Source organism: Cyrtonyx montezumae, unplaced genomic scaffold, assembly GCF_038088225.1.
Source record: "Cyrtonyx montezumae isolate F1298 unplaced genomic scaffold, pur_monq_1.0 scaffold_8, whole genome shotgun sequence".
Lineage (NCBI taxonomy): Eukaryota > Metazoa > Chordata > Aves > Galliformes > Odontophoridae > Cyrtonyx > Cyrtonyx montezumae.
Genome location: NW_027072089.1, coordinates 59,709,862 through 59,721,019, shown reverse-complemented (window position 1 = coordinate 59,721,019; position 11,158 = coordinate 59,709,862).

Genomic DNA, 11,158 nt, shown 5'->3' with positions numbered 1-11,158 from the left:
GTAGTTGGGTAGGGATAGTGATAGGAGGATGGTTGGACTAGATGATCTTGTAGGTCCTTTCCAACCTTATGAACCTATGAACCTATGTATTAAAAAAATAAAAGGTAACTGACTATGTGAGGTGTTTTTGACAGGCACATATTTATACTATGATATCATGACATAGTCTACTACTGTAAAATGTTGCAACGGGTGCAACATCCAAGGCATATCACTTGTATTTGGCCTTCTGTACTTAATAGTAAAACCACTCAAACTGTCTTGTTTCCCTGGAAGTGTCATAATTACATCACATTGTAGTTTTGTTAAAGGATATGTGAAGTAAGTGTCAGTGAGTTACCCTCTCCCGATTGTCAATAATTTAGTTCAAAAATATTTAAATCAAGAGTAGCCCCAGACATCTATTATGAAAATATCCCATTCAACATAAGTGTTCCTCTCTTCGGGCATTCCTTTGTACCATTGCCTCCTTGCTGCCCCACCATGACTTTTCCCCTTTTTTCTCACTGCTCACTCTCCCCTTTCCCTAGTGCAAACTGAATAAAGCCATAAGTCTGACAACACTTCTAGAGAAAGGGATTATTTCTTTTTAACAGAAATATGCAATAGCTGATTTGGATGAGCCAAGTCAAGCTTTATATTTTCACTTTACATTTCCAAGTAACTTTCAGTTCCTCCTTCTGCTTTGTTTCAATACATATTTTTGATCAATACATATTCACATAATAATTTCCAAGAAGGAAAGAGCACAGGTATATGTTCTCACAAGCATACTAGCTAAGTTTTATTATTTCAACTAGATATTGCAGAAACTCCTGGCTCAACAGTGAGGCTGTCTTATGTGACAAGTAAAACATTTAAGCCATCACATCTAGTCATTACTTCCGTAGAATGAATGCAGATCGTTAGATAGTCATAAATGTTTACCTGCATTCACCCCATAAATAAGTTCTATTTTTTTTTGAAAAGCATCTAAACATATTCTGATCTTTTGACAGATATAAAATAAACACACAGGCTGATTCTTTTTAAGAAATTATCTCGTAAATTATTCACTCAAATCTAATACTATAAACATAAAAACTACTAAGTGAAATATACCTATTAATTTTGGGGGGAGGGAAATAATTAATATCATATTTAATCATCTTTCTTATTCTTTCTTTGTTTTTTTGGTTATAAGATACATGAAAACATCATCCACCTGCCTCACCGAATGCCTGTAAAATTTTGCTTGACTGTAGTCCCTTCTTCAGTGACTAACAAAATGTAAAACTGCTGAGGTAAGTTTCGTGGCATCCCTCTATCTCAGGACATTCTAAGATTTTGTTGAGAGGGTACCGGAACAGGTTCCCCAGGGCAATAGTCAATGCACTAAGTCTGCTTGTGTTCAAGAAGGGTTTGCACAGTTCTCTTAGATATGTGTTTATGGTTTTGGGTCGTCCCCTTTGGAGTCAGAATTTTGACTCAGTGATAATTGTATGTTACTTCCAACACAGGATACTCTGTATTTCTATAAAAATACTTGAAACTTGACTCAATAAAGGAAGAAAATAGCCACCTGTGTGAAAAAAACAAAAAACAAAAAAAAAAACAGAGGAAGGATGGTACTCTTTGACACTGTTGGCCAATCAGAAAGTGTGGAAAGGCAGAAGAAATTTCATGCAGTTCCAGGTTACCAGTTGTTAAAAGAAATAATTATAACTCATCTGAGATTACCTATGTAATTCTTCATGTGCTTCCCTTCAGTTTTCAATGAGAAAATAAAAATAACTAACAAATGAGAAGAAAAAAAAAACTAAAAAACAAACAGACTTTTTTAATTCTGCAAATAATTACTGTGAATTAACTACCAAACTTGATCAATGGGAAGCATAGGGAAGTTCATTGTTATCATGAATATATACAAATCGTTGTGCAGCCTCATTCTTTAGTACCATTATACTCAGAACAAAAGAGAACAATATATGATAATTTGTTGTTATATGGGATTTAAATAAAATGAGATTGAGATGAGTGTACCACTCATCAAAAATGAAGCTACAAAGACCAAGCAGATCGTGATTTATGAAGGACAGAATGTTTGCTTTTCTTTATAAATAAGGAAAAAGCAATATTCATGCATCTTTAACTCATAGACAGGCACTTTGTCCAGCAAAAAAAAAGGCTGTTCTATGCAAAATACCGCTTTACATTTGAAATAGATATATTTAAAATACAAAATTATCATTTGTACTAGAAACTTATCATACAAAGTATCGTTCCTAGATATTTTTGAAGTTTTCATTTTAACAGCAAATTCTACATTTCTTGTTCACTTGCACCCTCATTTTATCAAGCACATGCATTAAGATTACCTAAAATGGAATTCAAGCTAGAAATCTGTTATCTTAAAAACATTATATTTTTATGTTCTCCTTAAGAATTTATTCCATCTAAACTTGTACTCTTCTAAATCTGTAGTTCCAGACTACTTATGCTAGCTTATCCTCAGTAGACGCATGATGAAGACTGACAAAAAAAAAAAAAAAAGTAAAAGCTTTTTATTCCAAAGAGCATTAGCAGTGTCACCAGCTCTGTATGTTCAAAGTGAAGTGGATCTTCAAAAGTTCAATGTGAAGCAGGAGGACGTTGAGCTTTTCTTTGCATTAAAAAATAGAGTTGCCAAGTTCAGAGAATTTATTTTCCCTCTTAATACTTCAGTTTGATTCCTTTTGAAGAAGGCAGAGAAATACATATATTTTCTCCCCTGAAGACTTTCTAGGGAAGAGTTTTTTGTTGCTTGAGTAATCTTCTGTCTTTGCATTTGGACTAGCTCCTCCTCCAGCTGATTTCATTGTTTTCATTGTCATATTATTCAGTGACAGAACTAGATGGTTTCGCTTGCAGAATGCTCTTTTTATCTGGTCACAACTCCAACAGTTTTTTGGATGAAGAAGTTACACATGGCATTGTTTATGATAATGATACATTATGGCATTGTTTATGATAAAAGCAGCAAACTATTATGGTCTATGATGATAATTCAACAAGCAAATTATTTATTTGCTTGGACTCTTTTCCTATCTCAGTTTGCTTCAATGGGGATATAGGGCTCATTTACCTGGAAATCATTTGTGCACATCTACCAATATTGGTTTTAATGTAATCAGGTTACTATATATTTTGAGACCAAGTGTTGGTTAATTGTTGGTTGTCCTAAGACACAGACTTCAGTCAACACTCATCACTCAACATTCATTGCATTATCCTCTAGTTTTCTGAGACTTGACTGATCCACATTCCATGTCCTGTTTTCCGCATATGCTTCTGATCTCGTTCTTCAAGAACAACTTTTTACCTTTTTTTTATTCTGGTCTCTAACTTAAGGATGGAAACTTCTGCTGACATTTTGTTTGCCTTCTTCAGTTTAATTTTCTGCCAAGATGAACACAGTATTGCATGGTCCAGATTTAACTCAAAATACTGTTTGCCTTGAAATCATGTGGCCAGGTCTCTGTGTTTCTCCTTTGCTGTTGAAAAATAGTAGTTTTTATTCAGTAAGACTATTGCATAATTTTCTGAGTGATGTGGACAAATTGTGAAGAGTGCACTTGTTCAGACTCACATGTGCACACACATTTATCTATTGAGATTAAGAAAAGTGCCACCAGCTGGCCATGTGTCTCAAGATTGCTTCTGTAACAGCACATTTCTGAATAGGTTATCATTTGCCATTAAATGTCCCATAACTTTCCCCCATGAAGCCACTAGATCACTCAGTGTAGTTTCAGAGAGTCTTCAGCAGTTAAAGCTCATGTCTGCTTACATTCACAGAGACTGTTTACTCAGATACAGAAATCATCCTCTAATCTGAAGAATGGATGTTTCCTCTCCCCTTGTTAACCCATAAAATTCCATTGAAGGCTCTTCCTTGACAGAAGAAGTCTGATACTGAGTTACTACTCACATGGACTGCTTTGTAAAGTAATCCATTATCCCAGCAAAAGCTGATGGAAGGCGGTAAAAGGTGGAGAACAAAACTACTAGTGGCAGGCAAACTTGCCTCTTCCACATTTCCAGGTTTTTACCTTTGGTGATAGACTAAGCAAATGTTTCAGAATATTGCTTCTCAAGATGTAACAGGTACAAACTCTGTGGATATTTAAACACTACAGATTCTAATAGGTTGCTATCAATCTTTTATGCTAAGAGAATACATAAATTATCAACAAATATCTCCTTTGGTCTAGTGAAACAGCATAATGATCAAAGACACACAATAGAAATGTATTTGCTTCTACAGTAAGCTTTATTCCCCTAGCACTCTGTCTGTAGTGATGGACAGGCAGTAAGCTGTCAGTTTTTGTACTGTCTGTCACACTACACTTACCTCCTGTTGTTTTAAGTAATCAATATGGGGGCTGAAATCACCTACCACTACCTCTGCTACCTACTATTTTGTCCACTCATAAATTATGAATCCCTGCACAACATCAAGTCTACAATTTCGATTGCATTTGCTAATCATTGATCAATAATTCAAAAGCCTCTTCTTCTTCAAGGGTCCCTCGTTTCCTGTAACATATGGCATAAGGCTGACAGTATTCACGAGACTATTCCCTTATCACAGAAAGGAGCTAAGGGAAAACAAGTCATTTAAAGTTATCCTTTTCTTTTCTTTTCTTTTCTTTTCTTTTCTTTTCTTTTCTTTTCTTTTCTTTTCTTTTCTTTTCTTTTCTTTTCTTTTCTTTTCTTTTCTTTTCTTTTCTTTTCTTTTCTTTTCTTTTCTTTTCTTTTCTTTTCTTTTCTTTTCTTTTCTTTTTCTTTTTCTTTTTCTTTTCTTTCTTTTCTTTTTTCTTTTCTTTTCTTTTCTTTTCTTTTCTTTTCTTTTCTTTTCTTTTCTTTTCTTTTCTTTTCTTTTCTTTTCTTTTCTTTTCTTTTCTTTTCTTTTCTTTTCTTTTCTTTTCTTTTCTTTTCTTTTCTTTTTTTCTTTTCTTTTTTCTTTTTTTCTTTTTTTTCTTTTTTTCTTTTATTTATTCCTAGAGATTGATTTGGCAAATCTTTATTATTATTATTTCCTTGGCTTGCTACAGCTAGCGGTTGCACAAGCACAATAGCTTTTGAATACAGTAGAGTCCAGAATTATTTTCAAGTTTATACTTTGAGGAGATATGCCATTTAGCCAGTATCTGTGGTTCAGATTTACAATGATATTGATTGCTATACTTCTGTTTATTGGGTTGGATTGTATTTCCATTTTCCAGAAATTTTATTTTTCATAATTATGGTATGCTGTTTATTCCTTATAAAAGAACGTAAAAATGAGATAAAAAATAATCTTTATTAAGTGTTCCTGTAAATACATATGAATGAACACTATGAACAATATTTGTTTAAAAGTAAATCTGAAGTCTTTCACAATTATAGCAGAGCTACAGAAAGATTGCTGAAGTTTTCCTTTCTCTAAGATTGTTTCATTATCTATTTTACTGCTAGGTTAGGGCCATAAATAATAAATGCCATCATATAGAACAGTTTTGATTACTTCTGTATGGAAGTATGTAAATCTTCAGAACCTGAAAGCACCTATGTACAAATATTCAATTCATGAATAAACAGTATGGATTAAAGAAGAGACAAGTTCAGATGTGCTAGTATATTTGACTATTTTCATAACTGGCCTAAATAAACCCTTTAAATTTCCAAACTTTATTCAGTCCTTTGTTCTATGACATTATTTGAGATGAGATGCAAAAAGGCATTTTTAGACTGTTGCATAAAAGACTCCTTTAATACTATAAAATTATTTCCTAATATTTAATTGGTTAAGAAGTTAAGTATAAGTATGTAAATTAAACCATTATAGTCATAAAACATGTTTGTTGTTTGTTTGTTTTTTTAAGTTTTATCATACTATTTTTTTGTTTCCTCAATTTCTTATAACTGCATCTAACAATTAAGTGATTAAAAATATATAAATAAATAAATACTGTTCCCTGAAACATTCGGTCTTAAATACATGTTTAAAAAAGATTATAACACTTATAACAAAGCTTCTGACATGATTATTATATCTTTCTAGGAGGCAAGACAGTAAAGCTATAATTTGAAGCAGGCTGAGAAGTTTCTGCAGTTTGATCTTCCTTACCTCATTCATCATATCTGTGAACAAGTCAAAAATATAGTCTGTATCAGTGTGTTCACTAGTTCTACTCTCACTGGAAATTTGAAGGGAGTAAATTGCAAGGTTGTTTACTAGACACATTAAACACTGAAAGTTTGCACTTAGTTCCTAGTAATGCTTATATTAAAGTAGTATTAACACATTCATTTTTATCATGAACAAGTCCATGATCTTAAGAGCCAGAGGAACACAGGGGAAGACAGTAAGAATGGTAATTAGGTGATGCAGGTGCATAGGGTAAGAATTGTCCTAATCCAATAATTTTGAAAATGAAAGAGGGTTTTGACTAGATTAAGTTATTGAAGAAGAAACTTGACAAGCAACTTTTTTACACCTCCTTTATTAATATAAGAAACAAATCAATATTAATTACATCTCTTTTTATTCTTTTATTCTCAGAATTTTAGTCAAAAGAAAAAAAAAGTAAAATGTAATTACTCTTGAAAGTGAATCTTGTTAGTTAGTTAGTTAGTTTGTTTTTTAAACAATGTATTGCCATTTCCTGAGGTGATTACAGACACTGCATTTTACTAATTACAATTCTGATAGAACTGGTGTTGTAGATTATACTGATCATAACAAGTGGGATAGCTTCACAAGAGGAAAAGGCTGGGAGCTCATCTAACTGAAGTATTCTGTTTCCTCCCCTCCCCTCCCCTCCCCTCTCTTCTCATGGAGAAAAATGTTGTAACAGCTACCACATATAAGTACAGACAGGAAAGCTAGGCATGAAATGCAAGTTGAAATTGCATTACAGAAGGGAAGATTCTGATGTACTAATTTAAGCCAGTGTTCAATTGATGAGAGCTAATGAACTACAAAAGCTCTAACATCTTTTGCAGCGGACAACCCAGTGTAAACTAATCAACATTAAGTCAATATAATCTAACCCTTCATTGTTCATTGATCTTTTTTACAGGCTACACACTGCCTGGCCATGTGAGTGGATCAGAAATTTATATAAGGAGTAGGATAAATCTTTTTACCACAAAGGAGGACAAAATTAAAATTTGCTCACTGAGAGAAGAATGCAATTACCTGCTGCATCTCTTTATTTTCCTTTCATAAAATGCCTATATTTTTCATCAATGCTCGATAAAAAGAGTTACATCTATTTACCCATGCTTTTTTATGCTTGTCTAAGCATTCCAGCTGGATGTACACAATGAAATCACTGAAAACTTAATATAAGCAAAGTTGTATGTGCTCATAAAAGTTACTTAAAAGATGTCACACCAAGACTAGAAATTGATTTCTCTTACTTAGCTCAAGGGAAGCATATAAAGATACTGCTTTAATACATGGTTTTGTTGACTGTTGTAGACACGAAGCACTTCTTGAAATGCTGCTTTTTCTCATGTCTGTGGATATACATGGAGAGATGTGACTATACAGACAAAGATGTTGAATTATCTTTTGAAATCATTAAGACCTTTGGGAAAGAGTGTAAAAGCCATACTTTCTCCCAAGTGTGTGGCTGAGAGAAAGCTGCAGATTTTTCATTCTGGATGTGGGAACTTGATAATTCATGTGATATGTATATGTATTTTCCTAATGGAGGAAAATAACTAGGACAGTGAAATGATGCCATTTATCTAGAGCTTAGCTCAAATATCTCTTTTGTCTATAGATATAAAAAGAGTATGATCTTTTAAAATAAAAATCATTTGAAACTATTGGTATGGCAAACGTTTATTAAAATCTGCTTTTGAAAAGATTGCTTTTGTACTTATTCCCTGAAGGAAAAAAATAAAAATGTAGAAGTAAAAATTTATCCACAAAACTTTTCTCTACTACTTCACACTACTCCTATTGATATTTTCCCTCTGTCTGGAAATTCCAAGGGAGCTTGAAGATGCTAAGAATCTTACCTAATGGGAGTTTAACAGTTAATACCCTTCTTGATCTTCTATTTTTTTCAGCAAGAATATCTTTGAAACTAAAAAACTTGACAAGAAATATCTAGCACCAAAGCCTACAGGAGTTGTTTCGGTACAGCTCATGAGACTACTTAAGAGAGTGTACCAAACAAGACTGGGCCTGTAAAGAAGAAAAAATTCATATTTCTATCCTAGTAAACAAGAAAAATAATCTTGGTGTCTATTTTGAGAGAAAGTTTATTAGCCTTCTTACCTAAACAGAAAGAGTAGATTTTAGTGTGTTCCAGCCTTTGATAGTCTTTGTTATGAGAGAAATCTCAATATATTTCATGCCCCTTTGGGGTCAAATTACATTATTTATAAAATTCAACTTTTACTGCATTTCTTCTCACTAAGACAAAATTAAGAGAGAATAGCCGAGGAGGAATGGGATCACACTAAGGAAATCTCTCAAATATCTTTAGAAGACAATGTCATTGAGTCAAGAAACTACTAGAAAACAAGGAGAGAAAAAAACATTGTGTAACTTCAATCCCATCTTTCTAGTTTATTCAAATGAAGGACCCTCAAATGGTTTAGTTAGGAATTAAGTTAATTGGGTTTGGTGTAAGGTTGGTATGCTTCCTGCTGGAAAGTTTCCCATATTTCCTCAGTATAAGTAGCGGCTGGACTCCCATGTCACCCTGTTATCCCAGACTTTAATTAGTTCTGGCATTCTCCTCATAATGATAAATGCTGAGATGATGAATGGAAATGCAAATGAGTGTGAAGTGCCTCAGCCATCAGAGCTGAATATCATTAATACCTTCCTACTGTTAAATCGATCAATGTCATCCCAGGATCCCTCTGTTCAGCGGGTGCAGATGGCTGTCCGCCAGAATGCCTTCCATTATATTGGCAGTGAAAACTTTGTGGGTTTATCCTCCCCATATGCTTTTATTCATCTTTTGCTGAATATTTGTTTGGCAACTAGAACTCTAATATATTTCCAGCTGAGATGATAACTATTTAGGGTCAATAACCAAGTAGCTAATTTAGAGCAAAATAAATATGAATAAGGATCTCTTCTCAGAAGATGAATGTTAAGTGCAAATTTGAGAGACTGGAGAAGAGGAGAATTTTTTATGACGCAAAATTTCACGTGATTGTAAGGAAAGATTAAAAAAAAAGATAAAAGAGTCAAGAAGATGAACAATGATTAACATAAAATTTTAATATCTAAAACTTTTTTTTCATGAATCTGAAGAGTGAAAGAAGAGCTTGAAAGTGTTTGGAATATTGTTTTCATGATTCAGGTCACATTTCCTGTGCATGTGTTTGGGGGCATCCACAAGTGTCTCTTTTAGTCTAGCAGAGTTTGTTATTCTCCAATAATAATAATTATTATATAATCATTTTGTCATATAGTTTACAACTTTCTAATAACCTCAGATTTTAAGGGTATTTTACCGTTGCATCATAACTGTTTCACTCACAGAAAGTAAATATAACTACCTTTTATGAAGGTGTTGAGGCTAGTGAGAGTCTGAAGTCATTGCAGTGTGTCAGCCTAGACTCTACTCCCAGATAGCTAGAGTTGAGCCATAAGCTGTAACAGTCAAACCATATTGTTTTCACACTCTAATCTCTGTAATCAGAGCTCCAATAGTCTATGGATCTACTCATCTGTAGTTTTGCAAAGATTAAGAATATACATTCTGCATTTCCTTTACATCATAATGCTTAGATGAAAAGTGTGTTGACACTTCCATTTCCTCATAAATAAAATATATTTCATTTCCTTTTATAAAACCTCTCATTCTGTCCTCTCAAGAGGCAGGAAACTCTCCAGTGGATTGAGAATTCACTGGAACTGGTCCAAATATAAATCACACATTATCACATTCTATTCTTTATAGAAATTAAACTGTTCTTTTTATTTTTATTTTTATTTTATTTTTTCTTTTATGTTCGTGTTCCAAAAAGTAATTTCTATAAATCACCTTTGCATCTACTGTACTTGTTTAGTAATGATATTAGTCTTTGAATGTTTTCTTCTGTTAGTCTAATGAAAATTAAAAAATAAAATTATATAAAATATATTGTTACTATGGAGTTTATTAAAGCCTTAGCATGAATGCTAGAGCAGCACTGGCCAATTTCAGTAACAGTGGAATCACAAGGAAATACATTACATTAGACATTTTAATTTTGAGATTAAATCACACTGATAGTTTGGCTACGGAAAAAAAACAAACAAAAACAAAAAAAAAAAAAAAACCAAAGAAGCAAACAAGAAAATCCAAGAAATGCTAAGGTCAAAACAATAATTTAAGCATAACACATCACATACAATTCTGTGCTATTTTTGATAGGTTTTAGTGTTAAAAAATTGATAATAAGACTTCATGCAGTGAAGCTGCTACATTGACATGTGGAATGACTACGAATTTAATGATTCTTTGGCTTACTTTTACTTATGTTTGCATAAATCTTGAAATAGAAAAATACTGTATTTTGTGATTTAGAAAATAATTAAAATATTCTGTGGAATAAGAAGTGTAATGTTTAATATTCATACAATGTACAACTGCAAGCAGTTTTGCAGGAATTACACATGTCAAAACATAGCTATACTTTTTAAAGATCATAGATATATATATTATTCAGTTATTCCTCATACTGATAGAAAAACTACCTTGTAATATTGATTCACTTATCATTTTTGAATTAGTTTTATTCTTGTTATACATCAGTTTTCCACAATACCATATGTATATGTTGTACTTTATAGAACAGAAGAAAGTAGGGAGGAGTACTGTGCCCAAAAAATATTCATTGTGAAATGAAATGAGATAAAAGTACAAAGATTGGTGTGGAAAATCAATAGCAAGGATTCCATTAGAAGACCACCAGTGAAGTCTCTATTAGTAATAAAACTTCAAGATGGTTATAGATTCCAAGTCAGATTCAAAGCATCACTATAAGATACTATTCTCCAAACTTATGGTCTTACCCTTTTAGAGGCATTAACAAAGTATTCCTTAAATCAGCTCTAATATGATTTGAAATAAAGGTGGCCCACACACAGCAAGTCAACTGTTCTGGCTTTTCTTGCTTTACTCCCTCCTTG